General features: G+C 43.3%; 1 pseudogene; it reads right to left on the reverse strand.

Annotated features, from left to right (window-relative positions):
- Positions 1–27210, reverse strand: part of LOC124027623 — a 47653-nt pseudogene that overhangs the window by 3177 nt on the left and 17266 nt on the right.

The raw sequence follows: 27210 nt of genomic DNA on the forward strand, positions 1-27210 counted from the left end.
CACTGTAGTAGTAGAATATATATAGTCCACTGTAGTAGAATATATATAGTCCACTATTATAGTAGAATATATATAGTCCACTGTAGTAGTAGAATATATATAGTCCACTGTAGTAGAATATATATAGTCCACTATAGTAGTAGAATATATATAGTCCACTATTATAGTAGAATATATATAGTCCACTGTAGTAGTAGAATATATATAGTCCACTATAGTAGTAGAATATATATAGTCCACTATAGTAGTAGAATATATATAGTCCACTATTATAGTAGAATATATATAGTCCACTGTAGTAGTAGAATATATATAGTCCACTATAGTAGTAGAATATATATAGTCCACTATTATAGTAGAATATATATAGTCCACTATAGTAGTAGAATATATATAGTCCACTATTATAGTAGAATATATATAGTCCACTGTAGTAGAATATATATAGTCCACTGTAGTAGAATATATATAGTCCACTATTATAGTAGAATATATATAGTCCACTATAGTAGTATAATATATATAGTCCACTGTAGTAGTAGAATATATATAGTCCACTATTATAGTAGAATATATATAGTCCACTATAGTAGTAGAATATATATAGTCCACTATAGTAGTAGAATATATCTAGTCCACTGTAGTAGTAGAATATATATAGACCACCATAGTAGTAGAACCCAGTCTAGTGTACACTACTCACTGTAGTCTATGTTGAAGTTAGCCAGTCTAGTGTACACTACTCACTGTAGTCTATGTTGAAGTTAGCCAGTCTAGTGTACACTACTCACTGTAGTCTATGTTGAAGTGAGCCAGTCTAGTGTACACTACTCACTGTTGTCTATGTTGAAGTGAGCCAGTCTAGTGTACACTACTCACTGTAGTCTATGTTGAAGTGAGCCAGTCTAGTGTACACTACTCACTGTAGTCTATGTTGAAGTGAGCCAGTCTAGTGTACACTACTCACTGTAGTCTATGTTGAAGTGAGCCAGTCTAGTGTACACTACTCACTGTAGTCTATGTTGAAGTGAGCCAGTCCTGCCCCAGTGAAGTAGGTTCCTCTCTCTATGTGCAGGAAACAGTGTTTACTCTTCTTCTCCTGAATAACCTCTTTGACCCCAGACGCCCCCTGGTTCATCAGGTTCCAGCCCCTGATACACCCGTCCAGACGAGCGTTGATCTGTACAGGGGTCACATCAATGTCATCAGGTGGTTGTATGATGGTTGTTTTACGGTTATGGAATCGTTGTTTTTATGGTCGTTCTGCGGTTGTCGAGTGATTATCTGATCATTATTTGTGTGGTTGTTGGTTGAATGTTTATTCTATGGTTGTTCTGTGGTTGATCTATGGTTGTTCTGTGGTTGTGGTGTGGTTGATCTATGGTTGATCTATAGTTGTTCTGTGGTTGCTCTATAGTTGTTCTGTGGTTGATCTATAGTTGTTCTGTGGTTGTTCTGTGGTTGATCTATAGTTGTTCTGTGGTTGATCTATAGTTGTTCTGTGGTTGATCTATAGTTGTTCTGTGGTTGATCTATAGTTGTTCTGTGGTTGTTCTATGGTTGATCTATAGTTGTTCTATGGTTGTTCTATAGTTGTTCTATGGTTGTTCTATAGTTGTTCTGTGGTTGTTCTGTGGTTGATCTATGGTTGTTCTGTGGTTGATCTATGGTTGTTCTGTGGTTGTTCTATGGTTGATCTATAGTTGTTCTATGGTTGTTCTATAGTTGTTCTGTGGTTGTTCTGTGGTTGATCTATGGTTGTTCTGTGGTTGATCTATGGTTGTTCTGTGGTTGTTCTATGGTTGATCTATAGTTGTTCTATGGTTGTTCTATAGTTGTTCTGTGGTTGTTCTGTGGTTGATCTATGGTTGTTCTGTGGTTGATCTATGGTTGTTCTGTGGTTGATCTATAGTTGTTCTGTGGTTCTGTGGTTGTTCTGTGGTTGTTCTGTGGTTGTTGTGTGGTTGTTCTGTGGTTGTTCTGTGGTTGATCTATGGTTGTTCTGTGGTTGATCTATAGTTGTTCTGTGGTTCTGTGGTTGTTCTGTGGTTCTGTGGTTGTTCTGTGGTTGTTCTGTGGTTGTTGTGTGGTTGTTCTGTGGTTGTTGTGTGGTTGTTTTGTGGTTGTTCTGTGGTTGATCTATGGTTGTTCTGTGGTTCTATAGTTGTTCTGTGGTTCTGTGGTTGTTCTGTGGTTCTGTGGTTGTTGTGTGGTTGTTGTGTGGTTGTTCTGTGGTTGTGGTGTGGTTGATCTATGGTTGTTCTGTGGTTGATCTATAGTTGTTCTGTGGTTGTTCTGTGGTTGTTGTGTGGTTGTTCTATGGTTGTGGTGTGGTTGATCTATGGTTGTTCTGTGGTTGATCTATAGTTGTTCTGTGGTTCTGTGGTTGTTCTGTGGTTCTGTGGTTGTTCTGTGGTTCTGTGGTTGTTCTATAGTTGTTCTGTGGTTGTTCTGTGGTTGATCTATGGTTGTTCTGTGGTTGATCTATAGTTGTTCTGTGGTTCTGTGGTTGTTCTGTGGTTGTTCTGTGGTTCTGTGGTTGTTCTGTGGTTGTTGTGTGGTTGTTCTATGGTTGTGGTGTGGTTGATCTATGGTTGTTCTGTGGTTGATCTATAGTTGTGGTGTGGTTGATCTATGGTTGTTCTGTGGTTCTGTGGTTGTTCTGTGGTTCTGTGGTTGTTCTGTGGTTGTTGTGTGGTTGTTCTATGGTTGTGGTGTGGTTGATCTATGGTTGTTCTGTGGTTCTGTGGTTGTTCTGTGGTTCTGTGGTTGTTCTGTGGTTGTGGTGTGGTTGTTCTGTGGTTGATCTATGGTTGTTCTGTGGTTTGTTCTGTGGTTGTTCTGTGGTTATGGTGTGGTTGATCTATGGTTGTTCTGTGGTTTGTTCTATAGTTGTTCTGGGGTTGTGGTGTGGTTGTTCTGTGGTTGATCTATAGTTGTTCTGTGGTTGTGGTGTGGTTGTGGTGTGGTTGATCTATGGTTGTTCTGTGGTTGGTGTTGCGGCAGCGGGCTGTTTACCGGTTTGATGACGCTGTCGGTGCGGTTGGGCAGCCCTGCGATGTACACCTTGGTCTCCAGTTTCCCGTTAATGGCTGTAAAGAGACTCTCAGGGCTGTTGATGCTCATCACAGCTTCCTTACTGATCTTAACACTGATACTGGACTCTAGTTCATCTACTGAGATCTACAACAACATTACACAACAACAACATTACACGACAACAACAACATTACACAACAACAACAACAACACATAACTACAACATTACATACCAACAACAAGATAACAGATAACTAATATAACCAGCTAGAGACAGTCAGGTTGGACAGGTGACTAATATAACCAGCTAGAGACAGTAAAGACAGGCAGTCAGGTTGGACAGGTGTCTAATATAACCAGCTAGAGACAGTAAAAGACAGGCAGTCAGGTTGGACAGGTGACTAATATAACCAGCTAGAGACAGTAAAGACAGGCAGTCAGGTTGGACAGGTGTCTAATATAACCAGCTAGAGACAGTAAAAGACAGGCAGTCAGGTTGGACAGGTGTCTAATATAACCAGCTAGAGACAGTAAAAGACAGGCAGTCAGGTTGGACAGGTGACTAATATAACCAACTAGAAACAGTCACGTTGGACAGGTGTCTAATATAACCAGCTAGAGACAGTAAAAGACAGGCAGTCAGGTTGGACAGATGACTATTATAACCAGCTAGAGACAGTCAGGTTTGACAGGTGACTAATATAACCAGCTAGAGACAGTCAGGTTGGACAGGTCACTAATATAACCAGCTAGAGACAGTCAGGTTGGACAGGTGACTAATATAACCAGCTAGAGACAGTCAGGTTGGACAGGTGACTAATATAACCAGCTAGAGACAGTCAGGTTGGACAGGTGTCTAATATAACCAGCTAGAGACAGTAAAAGACAGGCAGTCAGGTTGGACAGAGGACTAATATAACCAGCTAGAGACAGTCAGGTTGGACAGGTCACTAATATAACCAGCTAGAGACAGTCAGGTTGGACAGGTGTCTAATATAACCAGCTAGAGACAGTAAAAGACAGGCAGTCAGGTTGGACAGAGGACTAATATAACCAGCTAGAGACAGTAAGGTTGGACAGAGGACTAATATAACCAGCTAGAGACAGTAAAAGACAGACAGTCAGGTTGGGCAGAGGACTAATATAACCAGCTAGAGACAGTAAAAGACAGACAGTCAGGTTGGACAGAGGACTAATATAACCAGCTAGAGACAGTAAAAGACAGACAGTCAGGTTGGACAGAGGACTAATATAACCAGCTAGAGACAGTAAGGTTGGACAGAGGACTAATATAACCAGCTAGAGACAGTAAGGTTGGACAGAGGACTAATATAACCAGCTAGAGACAGTAAGGTTGGACAGGTGACTAATATAACCAGCTAGAGACAGTAAAAGACAGACAGTCAGGTTGGACAGAGGACTAATACAACCAGCTAGAGACAGTAAAAGACAGGCATTCAGGTTGGACAGGTGACTAATATAACTAGCTAGAGACAGTAAAAGACAGGCAGTCAGGTTGGACAGATGACTAATATAACCAGCTAGAGACAGTCAGGTTGGACAGATGGCTAATATAACCAGCTAGAGACAGTCAGGTTGGACAGGTGACTAATATAACCAGCTAGAGACAGTAAAAGACAGGCAGTCAGGTTGGACAGGTGACTATTATAACCAGCTAGAGACAGTCAGGTTGGACAGATGGCTAATATAACCAGCTAGAGACAGTCAGGTTGGACAGGTGACTAATATAACCAGCTAGAGACAGTAAAAGACAGGCAGTCAGGTTGGACAGGTGACTATTATAACCAGCTAGAGACAGTCAGGTTGGACAGAGGACTAATATAACCAGCTAGAGACAGTCAGGTTGGACAGAGGACTAATATAACCAGCTAGAGACAGTCAGGTTGGACAGGTGACTAATATAACCAGCTAGAGACAGTCAGGTTGGACAGGTGACTATTATAACCAGCTAGAGACAGTCAGGTTGGACAGGTGACTAATATAACCAGCTAGAGACAGTCAGGTTGGACAGGTGACTAATATAACCAGCTTGAGACAGTAAGGTTGGACAGAGGACTAATATAACCAGCTAGAGACAGTCAGGTTGGACAGATGACTAATATAACCAGCCAGAGACGGTCAGGTTGGACAGGTGACTAATATAACCAGCTAGAGACAGTCAGGTTGGACAGTTGACTGATATAACCAGCTAGAGACAGTAAAAGACAGGCAGTCAGGTTGGACAGTTGACTAATATAACCAGCTAGAGACAGTAAAAGACAGGCAGTCAGGTTGGACAGGTGACTAATATAACCAGCTAGAGACAGTAAAGACAGGCAGTCAGGTTGGACAGAGGACTAATATAACCAGCTAGAGACAGTCAGGTTGGACAGACGACTAATATAACCAGCTAGAGACAGTCAGGTTGGACAGAGGACTAATATAACCAGCTAGAGACAGTAAAGACAGGCAGTCAGGTTGGACAGACGACTAATATCACCAGCTAGAGACAGTCAGGTTGGACAGGTGACTAATATAACCAGCTAGAGACAGTCAGGTTGGACAGGTGACTAATATAACCAGCTCGAGACAGTAAGGTTGGACAGAGGACTAATATAACCAGCTAGAGACAGTCAGGTTGGACAGATGACTAATATAACCAGCCAGAGACAGTCAGGTTGGACAGGTGACTAATATAACCAGCTAGAGACAGTCAGGTTGGACAGTTGACTGATATAACCAGCTAGAGACAGTAAAAGACAGGCAGTCAGGTTGGACAGTTGACTGATATAACCAGCTAGAGACAGTAAAAGACAGGCAGTCAGGTTGGACAGGTGACTAAATATAACCAGCTAGAGACAGTCAGGTTGGACAGGTCACTAATATAACCAGCTAGAGACAGTAAAGACAGGCAGTCAGGTTGGACAGACGACTAATATAACCAGCTAGAGACAGTCAGGTTGGACAGACGACTAATATAACCAGCTAGAGACAGTCAGGTTGGACAGAGGACTAATATAACCAGCTAGAGACAGTAAAGACAGGCAGTCAGGTTGGACAGACAACTAATATCACCAGCTAGAGACAGTCAGGTTGGACAGGTGACTAATATAACCAGCTAGAGACAGTCAGGTTGGACAGAGGACTAATTTAACCAGCTAGAGACAGTCAGATTGGACAGACGACGAATATAACCAGCTAGAGACAGTAAGGTTGGACAGACGACTAATATAACCAGCTAGAGACAGTCAGGTTGGACAGAGGACTAATTTAACCAGCTAGAGACAGTAAAAGACAGGCAGTCAGGTTGGACAGGTGACTAATATAACCAGCTAGAGACAGTCAGGTTGGACAGATGACTAATATAACCAGCCAGAGACGGTCAGGTTGGACAGGTGACTAATATAACCAGCTAGAGACAGTCAGGTTGGACAGTTGACTGATATAACCAGCTAGAGACAGTAAAAGACAGGCAGTCAGGTTGGACAGTTGACTAATATAACCAGCTAGAGACAGTAAAAGACAGGCAGTCAGGTTGGACAGGTGACTAATATAACCAGCTAGAGACAGTCAGGTTGGACAGGTGACTAATATAACCAGCTAGAGACAATAAAGACAGGCAGTCAGGTTGGACAGAGGACTAATATAACCAGCTAGAGACAGTCAGGTTGGACAGACGACTAATATAACCAGCTAGAGACAGTCAGGTTGGACAGACGACTAATATAACCAGCTAGAGACAGTAAAAGACAGGCAGTCAGGTTGGACAGGTGACTAATATAACCAGCTAGAGACAGTCAGGTTGGACAGGTGACTAATATAACCAGCTCGAGACAGTAAGGTTGGACAGAGGACTAATATAACCAGCTAGAGACAGTCAGGTTGGACAGATGACTAATATAACCAGCCAGAGACAGTCAGGTTGGACAGGTGACTAATATAACCAGCTAGAGACAGTCAGGTTGGACAGTTGACTGATATAACCAGCTAGAGACAGTAAAAGACAGGCAGTCAGGTTGGACAGTTGACTGATATAACCAGCTAGAGACAGTAAAGACAGGCAGTCAGGTTGGACAGAGGACTAATATAACCAGCTAGAGACAGTCAGGTTGGACAGACGACTAATATAACCAGCTAGAGACAGTCCGGTTGGACAGAGGACTAATATAACCAGCTAGAGACAGTAAAGACAGGCAGTCAGGTTGGACAGACGACTAATATCACCAGCTAGAGACAGTCAGGTTGGACAGGTGACTAATATAACCAGCTAGAGACAGTCAGGTTGGACAGAGGACTAATTTAACCAGCTAGAGACAGTCAGATTGGACAGATGACTAATATAACCAGCTAGAGACAGTAAGGTTGGACAGACGACTAATATAACCAGCTAGAGACAGTCAGGTTGGACAGAGGACTAATTTAACCAGCTAGAGACAGTAAAAGACAGGCAGTCAGGTTGGACAGGTGACTAATATAACCAGCTAGAGACAGTCAGATTGGACAGACGATTAATATAACCAGCTAGAGACAGTCAGGTTGGACAGACGACTAATATAACCAGCTAGAGACAGTCAGGTTGGACAGACGACTAATATAACCAGCTAGAGACAGTCAGGTTGGACAGACAACTAATATAATCAGCTAGAGACAGTCAGATTGGACAGACGACTAATATAACCAGCTAGAGACAGTCAGGTTGGACAGAGGACTAATATAACCATTTACATTACATTTAAGTCATTTAGCAGACGCTCTTATCCAGAGCGACTTACAACTTGGACAGAGGACTAATTTAACCAGCTAGAGACAGTAAAAGACAGGCAGTCAGGTTGGACAGGTGACTAATATAACCAGCTAGAGACAGTAAGGTTGGACAGTGGACTAATATAACCAGCTAGAGACAGTCAGGTTGGACAGAGGACTAATATAACCAGCTAGAGACAGTCAGGTTGGACAGAGGACTAATATAACCAGCTAGAGACAGTCAGGTTGGACAGAGGACTAATATAACCAGCTAGAGACAGTTAGATTGGACAGACGACTAATATAACCAGCTAGAGACAGTCAGATTGGACAGACGACTAATATAACCAGCTAGAGACAGTCAGGTTGGACAGAGGACTAATATAACCAGCTAGAGACAGTCAGGTTGGACAGAGGACTAATATAACCAGCTAGAGACAGTAAAAAGTCATCAGTAATCCACGAGCCAGTCTTACCACATGCCACTGTCCATCGTTGATGGCCTTGCCCCCGCTGGTGACCTTCATGGAGTGCTGGGTCTTGAACTGGACCTCGATCCGTCCTCCCCTCAGCCCCAGCATGAACCATGAGTCCTGGGAAGACTCTGCGTACAGAACCACCCCTTCTGGGTCAAACGTACGGAAGTCAAACTCTGCAGCAAACCTGGAGACACACAACCCAGACGACCCGTACGATTTAGGGTACAGTTGTGAACAGGACTGCATGTCTGTCTCTGCCTCGGTGTGTTTAAACGCCCTTACTTGGTGTTCTCCGGTAGTCTGAAGCGGAGGTATATGACAGGTCCTCCGGTGAATTGTTCTCCCAGGTACAGCATCTCAGAGTGTTTGTAGTCGTAGAGCTGGACACACACCGGCACCTCCTCACAGGAACGCTGGTCCTCCGCTAACCGCAGGCCCTGACGACCTTCGCAGCGGCAGGAGTAGCTACCCATCGTGTTCACACACACGCCCTCACACACGCCCACCTCGCACTCGTCGACGTCTGGGGACAACCACGAGCGTCAGGCGGAGAGGGTAGAGGTCAGAGGTCATTACAGGAGGTACAGGGTCAGGGTTAAGATCAGTTGATACCAAAAGTTCCATTAGGTCCTTGAATATAATTGTCTCTGACATTTTTTTTACTTGTCAGACTGTATATTTAGGGGCGGCAGGTATCCTAGTGGTTAGAGTGTAGAGGAGGCAGGTATCCTAGTGGTTAGAGTGTAGAGGATGCAGGTATCCTAGTGGTTAGTGTAGAGGAGGCAGGGTATCCTAGTGGTTAGAGTGTAGAGGAGGCAGGTATCCTAGTGGTTAGAGTGTAGAGGAGGCAGGTAGCCTAGTGGTTAGAGTGTAGAGGAGGCAGGTAGCCTAGTGGTTAGAGTGTAGAGGAGGCAGGGTAGCCTAGTGGTTAGAGTGTAGAGGAGGCAGGTAGCCTAGTGGTTAGAGTGTAGAGGAGGCAGGTAGCCTAGTGGTTAGAGTGTAGAGGAGGCAGGGTAGCCTAGTGGTTAGAGTGTAGAGGAGGCAGGTAGCCTAGTGGTTAGAGTGTAGAGGAGGCAGGGTAGCCTAGTGGTTAGAGGAGGCAGGTATCCTAGTGGTTGGTGTGTAGGGGAGGCAGGTAGCCTAGTGGTTAGAGTGTAGAGGAGGCAGGTAGCCTAGTGGTTAGAGTGTAGAGGAGGCAGGTAGCCTAGTGGTTAGAGTGTAGAGGAGGCAGGTAACCTAGTGGTTAGAGTGTAGAGGAGGCAGGTAGCCTAGTGGTTAGAGTGTAGAGGAGGCAGGTAGCCTAGTGGTTAGAGTGTAGAGGAGGCAGGTAGCCTAGTGGTTAGAGTGTAGAGGAGGCAGGTAGCCTAGTGGTTAGAGTGTAGAGGAGGCAGGTAGCCTAGTGGTTAGAGTGTAGAGGAGGCAGGTAGCCCAGTGGTTAGAGTGTAGAGGAGGCAGGTAGCCTAGTGGTTAGAGTGTAGAGGAGGCAGGTAGCCTAGTGGTTAGAGTGTAGGGGAGGCAGGTAGCCTAGTGGTTAGAGTGTAGGGGATGCAGGTAGCCTAGTGGTTAGAGTGTAGGGGAGGCAGGTAGCCTAGTGGTTAGAGTGTAGGGGAGGCAGGTAACCTAGTGGTTAGAGTGTAGAGGAGGCAGGTAACCTAGTGGTTAGAGTGTAGAGGAGGCAGGTAGCCTAGTGGTTAGAGTGTAGAGGAGGCAGGTAGCCTAGTGGTTAGAGAGTTGGGCCAGTAACCGAAAGGTTCCTAGATCGAATCCCTGAGCTGACAAGGTAAAAATCTGACGTTCTGCCCCTGAACAAGGCAGTTTACCCACTGTTCCTAGACCAGTTAACCCACTGTTCCTAGACCAGTTAACCCACTGTTCCTAGACCAGTAAAACCACTGTTCCTAGACCAGTTAACCCACTGTTCCTAGACCAGTAAACCCACTGTTCCTAGACCAGTTAACCCACTGTTCCTAGACCAGTTAACCCACTGTTCCTAGACCAGTTAACCCACTGTTCCTAGACCAGTTAACCCACTGTTCCTAGACCAGTTAACCCACTGTTCCTAGACCAGTTAACCCACTGTTCCTAGACCAGTTAACCCACTGTTCCTAGACCAGTTAACCCACTGTTCCTAGACCAGTTAACCCACTATTCCTAGACCAGTTAACCCACTGTTCCTAGACCAGTTAACCCACGGTTCCTAGACCAGTTAACCCACTGTTCCTAGACCAGTTAACCCACTGTTCCTAGACCAGTTAACCCACTGTTCCTAGACCAGTTAACCCACTGTTCCTAGGCCAGTTAACCCACTGTTCCTAGACCAGTTAACCCACTGTTCCTAGACCAGTTAACCCACTGTTCCTAGACCAGTTAACCCACTGTTCCTAGACCAGTTAACCCACTGTTCCTAGGCCAGTTAACCCACTGTTCTTAGACCAGTTAACCCACTGTTCCTCGACCAGTTAACTGACTGTTCCATGACCAATTAACCCACTGTTCCTAGACCAGTTAACCCACTGTTCCTTAGTTAAATAAACATGTTCCTGTCTGTGATAGTGTCTTTCTCCTGTGATCAGTGTGGGCACAGTGGAGTGGCATCTCACCCAAACAGGAACGCAAGGTGAAGTTGTAACTGAAGCCCGGGGGACACTGGCACTCATACATGCCAGGGTTGTTGACACATTTAGCCGGTTCTTCACAGATACTGGGGTACAGCAGACACTCATTGATATCTGGGGAGGGAACACATATATTACTGGTTCCTCAGAGATATTGGGGTACAGCAGACACTATCTGGGGAGGGAACACATTTAGCTGGTTCCTCAGAGATACTGGGGTACAGCAGACACTATCTGGGGAGGGAACACATTTAGCTGGTTCCTCAGAGATATTGGGGTACAGCAGACACTCATTGATATCTGGGGAGGGAACACATTTAGCTGGTTCCTCAGAGATATTGGGGTACAGCAGACACTATCTGGGGAGGGAACACATTTAGCTGGTTCCTCAGAGATATTGGGGTACAGCAGACACTATCTGGGGAGGGAACACATTTAGCTGGTTCCTCAGAGATATTGGGGTACAGCAGACACTCATTGATATCTGGGGAGGGAACACATTTAGCTGGTTCCTCAGAGATATTGGGGTACAGCAGACACTATCTGGGGAGGGAACACATTTAGCTGGTTCCTCAGAGATATTGGGGTACAGCAGACACTCATTGATATCTCACTCTGGGAGTGTACAGTGGATCTATATAACAGTAACTGTTACCTGTACAGTGGATCTATATAACTGTTACCTGTACAGTGGATCTATATAACAGTAACTGTTACCTGTACAGTGGATCTATATAACAGTAACTGTTACCTGTACAGTGGATCTATATAACAGTAACTGTTACCTGTACAGTGGATCTATATAACAGTAACTGTTACCTGTACAGTGGATCTATATAACAGTAACTGTTACCTGTACAGTGGATCTATATAACTGTTACCTGTACAGTGGATCTATATAACAGTAACTGTTACCTGTACAGTGGATCTATATAACAGTAACTGTTACCTGTACAGTGGATCTATATAACAGTAACTGTTACCTGTACAGTGGATCTATATAACAGTAACTGTTACCTGTATAGTGGATCTATATAACAGTAACTGTTACCTGTACAGTGGATCTATATAACTGTTACCTGTACAGTGGATCTATATAACAGTAACTGGTACCTGTACAGTGGATCTATATAACAGTAACTGTTACCTGTACAGTGGATCTATATAACAGTAACTGTTACCTGTACAGTGGATCTATATAACTGTTACCTGTACAGTGGATCTATATAACAGTAACTGGTACCTGTACAGTGGATCTATATAACAGTAACTGTTACCTGTACAGTGGATCTATATAACAGTAACTGTTACCTGTACAGTGGATCTATATAACTGTTACCTGTACAGTGGATCTATATAACAGTAACTGGTACCTGTACAGTGGATCTATATAACAGTAACTGTTACCTGTACAGTGGATCTATATAACTGTTACCTGTACAGTGGATCTATATAACAGTAACTGTTACCTGTACAGTGGATCTATATAACTGGTACCTGTACAGTGGATCTATATAACTGTTACCTGTACAGTGGATCTATATAACAGTAACTGTTACCTGTATAGTGGATCTATATAACAGTAACTGTTACCTGTACAGTGGATCTATATAACAGTAACTGTTACCTGTACAGTGGATCTATATAACTGGTACCTGTACAGTGGATCTATATAACTGTTACCTGTACAGTGGATCTATATAACAGTAACTGTTACCTGTACAGTGGATCTATATAACAGTAACTGTTACCTGTACAGTGGATCTATATAACTGTTACCTGTACAGTGGATCTATATAACAGTAACTGTTACCTGTACAGTGGATCTATATAACTGTTACCTGTACAGTGGATCTATATAACAGTAACTGTTACCTGTACAGTGGATCTATATAACAGTAACTGTTACCTGTACAGTGGATCTATATAACAGTAACTGGTACCTGTACAGTGGATCTATATAACTGTTACCTGTACAGTGGATCTATATAACAGTAACTGTTACCTGTACAGAGGATCTATATAACTGTTACCTGTACAGTGGATCTATATAACAGTAACTGTTACCTGTACAGAGGATCTATATAACTGTTACTTGTACAGTGGATCTATATAACTGTTACCTGTACAGTGGATCTATATAACTGGTACCTGTACAGTGGATCTATATAACAGTAACTGTTACCTGTACAGTGGATCTATATAACAGTAACTGGTACCTGTACAGTGGATCTATATAACAGTAACTGGTACCTGTACAGTGGATCTATATAACAGTAACTGTTACCTGTACAGTGGATCTATATAACAGTAACTGTTACCTGTACAGAGGATCTATATAACTGTTACCTGTACAGTGGATCTATATAACAGTAACTGTTACCTGTACAGTGGATCTATATAACTGTTACCTGTACAGTGGATCTATATAACAGTAACTGTTACCTGTACAGTGGATCTATATAACTGTTACCTGTACAGTGGATCTATATAACAGTAACTGGTACCTGTACAGTGGATCTATATAACAGTAACTGTTACCTGTACAGTGGATCTATATAACAGTAACTGGTACCTGTACAGTGGATCTATATAACTGTTACCTGTACAGTGGATCTATATAACTGTTACCTGTACAGTGGATCTATATAACTGGTACCTGTACAGTGGATCTATATAACAGTTACCTGTACAGTGGATCTATATAACAGTAACTGTTACCTGTACAGAGGATCTATATAACTGTTATCTGTACAGTGGATCTATATAACAGTAACTGGTACCTGTACAGTGGATCTACATAACAGTAACTGGTACCTGTACAGTGGATCTATATAACAGTAACTGTTACCTGTACAGTGGATCTATATAACAGTAACTGGTACCTGTACAGTGGATCTATATAACTGTTACCTGTACAGTGGATCTATATAACTGGTACCTGTACAGTGGATCTATATAACTGTTACCTGTACAGTGGATCTATATAACAGTAACTGGTACCTGTACAGTGGATCTATATAACAGTAACTGTTACCTGTACAGTGGATCTATATAACAGTAACTGTTACCTGTACAGTGGATCTATATAACTGTTACCTGTACAGTGGATCTATATAACAGTAACTGTTACCTGTACAGTGGATCTATATAACTGTTACCTGTACAGTGGATCTATATAACTGTTACCTGTACAGTGGATCTATATAACAGTAACTGTTACCTGTACAGTGGATCTATATAACTGTTACCTGTACAGTGGATCTATATAACTGTTACCTGTACAGTGGATCTATATAACAGTAACTGGTACCTGTACAGTGGATCTATATAACAGTAACTGTTACCTGTACAGTGGATCTATATAACTGTTACCTGTACAGTGGATCTATATAACTGTTACCTGTACAGTGGATCTATATAACTGTTACCTGTACAGTGGATCTATATAACAGTAACTGTTACCTGTACAGTGGATCTATATAACTGTTACCTGTACAGTGGATCTATATAACAGTAACTGGTACCTGTACAGTGGATCTATATAACAGTAACTGGTACCTGTACAGTGGATCTATATAACAGTAACTGTTACCTGTACAGTGGATCTATATAACTGTTACCTGTACAGTGGATCTATATAACTGTTACCTGTACAGTGGATCTATATAACTGGTACCTGTACAGTGGATCTATATAACAGTAACTGGTACCTGTACAGTGGATCTATATAACTGTTACCTGTACAGTGGATCTATTTAACAGTAACTGTTACCTGTACAGTGGATCTATATAACTGGTACCTGTACAGTGGATCTATATAACAGTAACTGTTACCTGTACAGTGGATCTTCTCGCTGGTTCTGAACCGGTACCCATCGTCACACATACAGCGGAAGCTCCCGGGGGAGTTGTAACACTTCTGGTTGCAGCCGGCTTGGTGATCTGGGTCTGAACACTCGTCAATGTCTGATCAATAAAACAACCAATAACATCGTTATTCAAGAATAACAAAACATGGATTTATTGACTATAAACTCGGCTCCAAGTCCTGTTTCTGCCTAGTAAGTCAGCAACACCAACGTTTCTGACCAAACTTTTAGAGACGGATTCAAACCAGCAACCCAGGATTAAGCCAGGACCCAGTATTAAGTAGGACCCAGTATTAAGTAGGACCCAGTATTAAGCCAGGACCCAGTATTAAGTAGGACCCAGTATTAAGTAGGACCCAGTATTAAGCCAGGACCCAGTATAAAGTAGGACCCAGTATTAAGTAGGACCCAGTATTAAGCCAGGACCCAGTATTAAACCAGGACCCAGTATTAAGTAGAACCCAGTATTAAGTAGGACCCAGTATTAAGTAGAACCCAGTATTAAGTAGGACCCAGTATTAAGCCAGGACCCAGGATTAAGCCAGGACCCAGGATTAAGCCAGGACCCAGTATTAAGCCAGGACCCAGTATTAAACCAGGACCCAGTATTAAGTAGGACCCAGTTTTAAGTAGGACCCAGTATTAAGTAGAACCCAGTATTAAGTAGAACCCAGTATTAAGCCAGGACCCAGTATTAAGCCAGGACCCAGTATTAAGCCAGGACCCAGTATTAAGCCAGGACCCAGTATTAAGCCAGGACCCAGTATTAAGCAGGACCCAGTATTAAGCCAGGACCCAGTATTAAGTAGGACCCAGTATTAAGTAGGACCCAGTATTAAGCCAGGACCCAGGATTAAACCAGGACCCAGTATTAAGTAGGACCCAGTATTAAGTAGGACCCAGTATTAAGTAGAACCCAGTATTAAGTAGGACCCAGTATTAAGCCAGGACCCAGTATTAAGCCAGGACCCAGTATTAAGCCAGGACCCAGTATTAAGCCAGGACCCCGTATTAAGTCAGGACCCAGTATTAAGTCAGGACCCAGTATTAAGTAGGACCCAGTATTAAGCCAGGACCCAGTATTAAGTAGGACCCAGTATTAAACCAGGACCCAGTATTAAGCCAGGACCCAGTATTAAGCCAGGACCCAGTATTAAGTAGGACCAAGTATTAAACCAGGACTCAGTATTAAGTAGGACCCAGTTTTAAGTAGGACCCAGTATTAAGTAGAACCCAGTATTAAGCCAGGACCCAGTATTAAGCCAGGACCCAGTATTAAGCCAGGGCCCAGTATTAAGTAGTACCAGGTATAAAGCCAGGACCCAGTATTAAGCCAGGAACCAGTATTAAGCCAGGACCCAGTATTAAGCCAGGACCCAGTATTAAGCCAGGACCCAGTATTAAGTAGGACCCAGTATTAAGCCATGACCCAGTATTAAGCCAGGACCCAGTATTACCCAATATGAAAGATCTGTAGTACGGGGAAACCCTGTCTGTCTGGTACCGACCATCCTCACAGCGCGGGCCCTTCCAGCCTGGTCGACACTGACAGGTGAAGGAGGCCTGTCTAACCCCAACCCTGTCTGTCTGGTACCGACCATCCTCACAGTGCGGGCCCTTCCAGCCTGGTCGACACTGACAGGTGAAGGAGGCCTGTCTAACCCCAACCCTGTCTGTCTGGTACCGACCATCCTCACAGCGCGGGCCCTTCCAGCCTGGTCGACACTGACAGGCGAAGGAGGCCTGTCTAACCCCAACCCTGTCTGTCTGGTACCGACCATCCTCACAGTGCGGGCCCTTCCAACCTGGTCGACACTGACAGGTGAAGGAGGCCTGTCTAACCCCAACCAGGACTATACAGAACACATACTGTCTGTCTGGTACCTACCATCCTCACAGCGCGGGCCCTTCCAGCCTGGTCGACACTGACAGGCGAAGGAGGCCTGTCTAACCCCAACCCTGTCTGTCTGGTACCTACCATCCTCACAGCGCGGGCCCTTCCAGCCTGGTCGACACTGACAGGTGAAGGAGGCCTGTCTAACCCCAACCCTGTCTGTCTGGTACCTACCATCCTCACAGCGCGGGCCCTTCCAGCCTGGTCGACACTGACAGGTGAAGGAGGCCTGGCCATCGATGCAGCGTTCAGAACCCTCCTTGTAACACGGAAACGGAAGGCACTGGTCACTGATCTCTGCAGAACAACACACATAGAGGTATCATACAGCTATCCAGACAGGACTATACAGAACACATACAGGTATCCAGACAGGACTATACAGAACACATACAGGTATCCAGACAGGACTATACAGAGCACATACAGGTATCCAGACAGGACTATACAGAACACATACAGGTATCCAGACAGGACTATACAGAACACATACAGGTATCCAGACAGGACTATACAGAACACATACAGGTATCCAGCCAGGACTATACAGAACACATACAGGTATCCAGACAGGACTATACAGAACACATACAGGTATCCAGACAGGACAGGACTATACAGAACACATACAGGTATCCAGACAGGACCATACAGAACACATACAGGTATCCAGACAGGACTATACAGAACACACACAGGTATCCAGACAGGACTATACAGAACACACACAGGTATCCAGACAGGACTATACAGAACACATACAGGTATCCAGACAGGACTATACAGAGCACATACAGGTATTCAGACAGGACTATACAGAACACATACAGGTATCCAGACAGGACTATACAGAACACATACAGGTATACAGACAGGACTATACAGAACACATACAGGTATACAGACAGGACTATACAGAACACATACAGGTATCCAGACAGGACTATACAGAACACATACAGGTATCCAAACAGGACTATACAGAACACACACAGGTATCCAGACAGGACTATACAGAACACACACAGGTATCCAGACAGGACTATACAGAACACATACAGGTATTCAGACAGGACTATACAGGTATCCAGACAGGACTATACAGAACACATACAGGTATCCAGACAGGACTATACAGAACACATACAGGTATCCAGACAGGACTATACAGAACACACATACAGGTATTCAGACAGGATTATACAGAACACATACAGGTATCCAGACAGGACATGACTATACAGAACACACACAGGAATCCAGACAGGACTATACAGAACACATACAGGTATCCAGACAGGACTATACAGAACACACACAGGTATCCAGACAGGACTATACAGAACACATACAGGTATCCAGACAGGACTATAGAGAACACATACATGTATCCAGACAGGACTATACAGAACACATACAGGTATTCAGACAGGACTATACAGGTATCCAGACAGGACTATACAGAACACATACAGGTATCCAGACAGGACTATACAGAACACATACAGGTATCCAGACAGGACTATACAGAACACACATACAGGTATTCAGACAGGACTATACAGAACACATACAGGTATCCAGACAGGACATGACTATACAGAACACACACAGGAATCCAGACAGGACTGTACAGAACACATACAGGTATCCAGACAGGACTATACAGAACACATACAGGTATCCAGACAGGACTATACAGAACACATACAGGTATCCAGCCAGGACTATACAGAACACATACAGGTATCCAGACAGGACTATACAGAACACATACAGGTATCCAGACAGGACAGGACTATACAGAACACATACAGGTATCCAGACAGGACTATACAGAACACATACAGGTATCCAGACAGGACTATACAGAACACACACAGGTATCCAGACAGGACTATACAGAACACACACAGGTATCCAGACAGGACTATACAGAACACATACAGGTATCCAGACAGGACTATACAGAGCACATACAGGTATTCAGACAGGACTATACAGAACACATACAGGTATCCAGACAGGACTATACAGAACACATACAGGTATCCAGACAGGACTATACAGAACACATACAGGTATACAGACAGGACTATACAGAACACATACAGGTATCCAGACAGGACTATACAGAACACATACAGGTATACAGACAGGACTATACAGAGCACATACAGGTATCCAGACAGGACTATACAGAACACATACAGGTATCCAAACAGGACTATACAGAACACACACAGGTATCCAGACAGGACTATACAGAACACACACAGGTATCCAGACAGGACTATACAGAACACATACAGGTATTCAGACAGGACTATACAGGTATCCAGACAGGACTATACAGAACACATACAGGTATCCAGACAGGACTATACAGAACACATACAGGTATCCAGACAGGACTATACAGAACACACATACAGGTATTCAGACAGGATTATACAGAACACATACAGGTATCCAGACAGGACATGACTATACAGAACACACACAGGAATCCAGACATACAGGGACTATACAGAACACACACAGGAATCCAGACAGGACTATACAGAACACATACAGGTATCCAGACAGGACTATACAGAACACATACAGGTATCCAGACAGGACTATACAGAACACATACAGGTATCCAGACAGGACTATAGAGAACACATACATGTATCCAGACAGGACTATACAGAACACATACAGGTATTCAGACAGGACTATACAGGTATCCAGACAGGACTATACAGAACACATACAGGTATCCAGACAGGACTATACAGAACACATACAGGTATCCAGACAGGACTATACAGAACACACATACAGGTATTCAGACAGGACTATACAGAACACATACAGGTATCCAGACAGGACATGACTATACAGAACACACACAGGAATCCAGACAGGACTGTACAGAACACATACAGGTATCCAGACAGGACTATACAGAACACATACAGGTATCCAGACAGGACTGTACAGAACACATACAGGTATCCAGCCAGGACTATACAGAACACATACAGGTATCCAGACAGGACTATACAGAACACATACAGGTATCCAGACAGGACAGGACTATACAGAACACATACAGGTATCCAGACAGGACTATACAGAACACATACAGGTATCCAGACAGGACTATACAGAACACACACAGGTATCCAGACAGGACTATACAGAACACACACAGGTATCCAGACAGGACTATACAGAACACATACAGGTATCCAGACAGGACTATACAGAACACATACAGGTATCCAGACAGGACTATACAGAACACATACAGGTATCCAGACAGGACTATACAGAACACATACAGGTATCCAGACAGGACTATACAGAACACATACAGGTATACAGACAGGACTATACAGAACACATACAGGTATCCAGACAGGACTATACAGAACACATACAGGTATACAGACAGGACTATACAGAACACATACAGGTATACAGACAGGACTATACAGAACACATACAGGTATCCAGACAGGACTATACAGAACACATACAGGTATCCAAACAGGACTATACAGAACACACACAGGTATCCAGACAGGACTATACAGAACACACACAGGTATCCAGACAGGACTATACAGAACACATACAGGTTTTCAGACAGGACTATACAGGTATCCAGACAGGACTATACAGAACACATACAGGTATCCAGACAGGACTATACAGAACACATACAGGTATCCAGACAGGACTATACAGAACACATACAGGTATCCAGACAGGACTATACAGAACACATACAGGTATCCAGACAGGACAGGACTATACAGAACACATACAGGTATCCAGACAGGACTATACAGAACACATACAGGTATCCAGACAGGACTATACAGAACACACACAGGTATCCAGACAGGACTATACAGAACACACACAGGTATCCAGACAGGACTATACAGAACACATACAGGTATCCAGACAGGACTATACAGAGCACATACAAGTATTCAGACAGGACTATACAGAACACATACAGGTATCCAGACAGGACTATACAGAACACATACAGGTATCCAGACAGGACTATACAGAACACATACAGGTATACAGACAGGACTATACAGAACACATACAGGTATCCAGACAGGACTATACAGAACACATACAGGTATACAGACAGGACTATACAGAACACATACAGGTATACAGACAGGACTATACAGAACACATACAGGTATCCACAGGACTATACAGAACACATACAGGTATCCAAACAGGACTATACAGAACACACACAGGTATCCAGACAGGACTATACAGAACACACACAGGTATCCAGACAGGACTATACAGAACACATACAGGTATTCAGACAGGACTATACAGGTATCCAGACAGGGCTATACAGAACACATACAGGTATCCAGACAGGACTATACAGAACACATACAGGTATCCAGACAGGACTATACAGAACACACATACAGGTATTCAGACAGGATTATACAGAACACATACAGGTATCCAGACAGGACATGACTATACAGAACACACACAGGAATCCAGACAGGACTATACAGAACACATACAGGTATCCAGACAGGACTATAGAGAACACATACAGGTATCCAGACAGGACTATAGAGAACACATACATGTATCCAGACAGGACTATACAGAACACATACAGGTATTCAGACAGGACTATACAGGTATCCAGACAGGACTATACAGAACACATACAGGTATCCAGACAGGACTATACAGAACACATACAGGTATCCAGACAGGACTATACAGAACACACATACAGGTATTCAGACAGGACTATACAGAACACATACAGGTATCCAGACAGGACATGACTATACAGAACACACACAGGAATCCAGACAGGACTGTACAGAACACACATACAGGTATCCAGACAGGACTATACAGAACACATACAGGTATCCAGACAGGACTATACAGAACACATACAGGTATCCAGACAGGACTATACAGAACACACATACAGGTATTCAGACAGGATTATACAGAACACATACAGGTATCCAGACAGGACATGACTATACAGAACACACACAGGAATCCAGACAGGACTATACAGAACACATACAGGTATCCAGACAGGACTATACAGAACACACACAGGTATCCAGACAGGACTATACAGAACACATACAGGTATCCAGACAGGACTATAGAGAACACATACATGTATCCAGACAGGACTATACAGAACACATACAGGTATTCAGACAGGACTATACAGGTATCCAGACAGGACTATACAGAACACATACAGGTATCCAGACAGGACTATACAGAACACATACAGGTATCCAGACAGGACTATACAGAACACACATACAGGTATTCAGACAGGACTATACAGAACACATACAGGTATCCAGACAGGACATGACTATACAGAACACACACAGGAATCCAGACAGGACTGTACAGAACACATACAGGTATCCAGACAGGACTATACAGAACACATACAGGTATCCAGACAGGACTATACAGAGCACATACAGGTATCCAGACAGGACTATACAGAACACATACAGGTATCCAGACAGGACTATACAGAACACATACAGGTATCCAGACAGGACTATACAGAACACATACAGGTATCCAGACAGGACTATACAGAACACATACAGGTATCCAGCCAGGACTATACAGAACACATACAGGTATCCAGACAGGACTATACAGAACACATACAGGTATCCAGACAGGACAGGACTATACAGAACACATACAGGTATCCAGACAGGACTATACAGAACACATACAGGTATCCAGACAGGACTATACAGAACACACACAGGTATCCAGACAGGACTATACAGAACACACACAGGTATCCAGACAGGACTATACAGAACACATACAGGTATCCAGACAGGACTATACAGAGCACATACAGGTATTCAGACAGGACTATACAGAACACATACAGGTATCCAGACAGGACTATACAGAACACATACAGGTATACAGACAGGACTATACAGAACACATACAGGTATACAGACAGGACTATACAGAACACATACAGGTATCCAGACAGGACTATACAGAACACATACAGGTATCCAAACAGGACTATACAGAACACACACAGGTATCCAGACAGGACTATACAGAACACACACAGGTATCCAGACAGGACTATACAGAACACATACAGGTATTCAGACAGGACTATACAGGTATCCAGACAGGACTATACAGAACACATACAGGTATACAGACAGGACTATACAGAACACATACAGGTATACAGACAGGACTATACAGAACACATACAGGTATCCAGACAGGACTATACAGAACACATACAGGTATCCAAACAGGACTATACAGAACACACACAGGTATCCAGACAGGACTATACAGAACACACACAGGTATCCAGACAGGACTATACAGAACACATACAGGTATCCAGACAGGACTATACAGAACACACATACAGGTATTCAGACAGGATTATACAGAACACATACAGGTATCCAGACAGGACATGACTATACAGAACACACACAGGAATCCAGACAGGACTATACAGAACACATACAGGTATCCAGACAGGACTATACAGAACACACACAGGTATCCAGACAGGACTATACAGAACACATACAGGTATCCAGACAGGACTATAGAGAACACATACATGTATCCAGACAGGACTATACAGAACACATACAGGTATTCAGACAGGACTATACAGGTATCCAGACAGGACTATACAGAACACATACAGGTATCCAGACAGGACTATACAGAACACATACAGGTATCCAGACAGGACTATACAGAACACACATACAGGTATTCAGACAGGACTATACAGAACACATACAGGTATCCAGACAGGACATGACTATACAGAACACACACAGGAATCCAGACAGGACTGTACAGAACACATACAGGTATCCAGACAGGACTATACAGAACACATACAGGTATCCAGACAGGACTATACAGAACACATACAGGTATCCAGCCAGGACTATACAGAACACATACAGGTATCCAGACAGGACTATACAGAACACATACAGGTATCCAGACAGGACAGGACTATACAGAACACATACAGGTATCCAGACAGGACTATACAGAACACATACAGGTATCCAGACAGGACTATACAGAACACACACAGGTATCCAGACAGGACTATACAGAACACACACAGGTATCCAGACAGGACTATACAGAACACATACAGGTATCCAGACAGGACTATACAGAGCACATACAGGTATTCAGACAGGACTATACAGAACACATACAGGTATCCAGACAGGACTATACAGAACACATACAGGTATCCAGACAGGACTATACAGAACACATACAGGTATACAGACAGGACTATACAGAACACATACAGGTATCCAGACAGGACTATACAGAACACATACAGGTATACAGACAGGACTATACAGAGCACATACAGGTATCCAGACAGGACTATACAGAACACATACAGGTATCCAAACAGGACTATACAGAACACACACAGGTATCCAGACAGGACTATACAGAACACACACAGGTATCCAGACAGGACTATACAGAACACATACAGGTATTCAGACAGGACTATACAGGTATCCAGACAGGACTATACAGAACACATACAGGTATCCAGACAGGACTATACAGAACACATACAGGTATCCAGACAGGACTATACAGAACACACATACAGGTATTCAGACAGGATTATACAGAACACATACAGGTATCCAGACAGGACATGACTATACAGAACACACACAGGAATCCAGACAGGACTATACAGAACACATACAGGTATCCAGACAGGACTATACAGAACACACACAGGTATCCAGACAGGACTATACAGAACACATACAGGTATCCAGACAGGACTATAGAGAACACATACATGTATCCAGACAGGACTATACAGAACACATACAGGTATTCAGACAGGACTATACAGGTATCCAGACAGGACTATACAGAACACATACAGGTATCCAGACAGGACTATACAGAACACATACAGGTATCCAGACAGGACTATACAGAACACACATACAGGTATTCAGACAGGACTATACAGAACACATACAGGTATCCAGACAGGACATGACTATACAGAACACACACAGGAATCCAGACAGGACTGTACAGAACACATACAGGTATCCAGACAGGACTATACAGAACACATACAGGTATCCAGACAGGACTATACAGAACACATACAGGTATCCAGCCAGGACTATACAGAACACATACAGGTATCCAGACAGGACTATACAGAACACATACAGGTATCCAGACAGGACAGGACTATACAGAACACATACAGGTATCCAGACAGGACTATACAGAACACATACAGGTATCCAGACAGGACTATACAGAACACACACAGGTATCAAGACAGGACTATACAGAACACACACAGGTATCCAGACAGGACTATACAGAACACATACAGGAATCCAGACAGGACTATACAGAGCACATACAGGTATTCAGACAGGACTATACAGAACACATACAGGTATCCAGACAGGACTATACAGAACACATACAGGTATCCAGACAGGACTATACAGAACACATACAGGTATCCAGACAGGACTATACAGAACACATACAGGTATCCAGACAGGACTATACAGAACACATACAGGTATCCAGACAGGACAGGACTATACAGAACACATACAGGTATCCAGACAGGACTATACAGAACACATACAGGTATCCAGACAGGACTATACAGAACACACACAGGTATCCAGACAGGACTATACAGAACACACACAGGTATCCAGACAGGACTATACAGAACACATACAGGTATCCAGACAGGACTATAAAGAGCACATACAGGTATTCAGACAGGACTATACAGAACACATACAGGTATCCAGACAGGACTATACAGAACACATACAGGTATCCAGACAGGACTATACAGAACACATACAGGTATACAGACAGGACTATACAGAACACATACAGGTATCCAGACAGGACTATACAGAACACATACAGGTATACAGACAGGACTATACAGAGCACATACAGGTATCCAGACAGGACTATACAGAACACATACAGGTATCCAAACAGGACTATACAGAACACACACAGGTATCCAGACAGGACTATACAGAACACACACAGGTATCCAGACAGGACTATACAGAACACATACAGGTATTCAGACAGGACTATACAGGTATCCAGACAGGACTATACAGAACACATACAGGTATCCAGACAGGACTATACAGAACACATACAGGTATCCAGACAGGACTATACAGAACACACATACAGGTATTCAGACAGGATTATACAGAACACATACAGGTATCCAGACAGGACATGACTATACAGAACACACACAGGAATCCAGACAGGACTATACAGAACACATACAGGTATCCAGACAGGACTATACAGAACACACACAGGTATCCAGACAGGACTATACAGAACACATACAGGTATCCAGACAGGACTATAGAGAACACATACATGTATCCAGACAGGACTATACAGAACACATACAGGTATTCAGACAGGACTATACAGGTATCCAGACAGGACTATACAGAACACATACAGGTATCCAGACAGGACTATACAGAACACATACAGGTATCCAGACAGGACTATACAGAACACACATACAGGTATTCAGACAGGACTATACAGAACACATACAGGTATCCAGACAGGACATGACTATACAGAACACACACAGGAATCCAGACAGGACTGTACAGAACACATACAGGTATCCAGACAGGACTATACAGAACACATACAGGTATCCAGACAGGACTATACAGAACACATACAGGTATCCAGCCAGGACTATACAGAACACATACAGGTATCCAGACAGGACTATACAGAACACATACAGGTATCCAGACAGGACAGGACTATACAGAACACATACAGGTATCCAGACAGGACTATACAGAACACACACAGGTATCCAGACAGGACTATACAGAACACACACAGGTATCCAGACAGGACTATACAGAACACATACAGGAATCCAGACAGGACTATACAGAGCACATACAGGTATTCAGACAGGACTATACAGAACACATACAGGTATCCAGACAGGACTATACAGAACACATACAGGTATCCAGACAGGACTATACAGAACACATACAGGTATACAGACAGGACTATACAGAACACATACAGGTATCCAGACAGGACTATACAGAACACATACAGGTATACAGACAGGACTATACAGAACACATACAGGTATACAGACAGGACTATACAGAACACATACAGGTATCCAGACAGGACTATACAGAACACATACAGGTATCCAAACAGGACTATACAGAACACACACAGGTATCCAGACAGGACTATACAGAACACACACAGGTATCCAGACAGGACTATACAGAACACATACAGGTTTTCAGACAGGACTATACAGGTATCCAGACAGGACTATACAGAACACATACAGGTATCCAGACAGGACTATACAGAAC

Source organism: Oncorhynchus gorbuscha, unplaced genomic scaffold, assembly GCF_021184085.1.
Source record: "Oncorhynchus gorbuscha isolate QuinsamMale2020 ecotype Even-year unplaced genomic scaffold, OgorEven_v1.0 Un_scaffold_3396, whole genome shotgun sequence".
Lineage (NCBI taxonomy): Eukaryota > Metazoa > Chordata > Actinopteri > Salmoniformes > Salmonidae > Oncorhynchus > Oncorhynchus gorbuscha.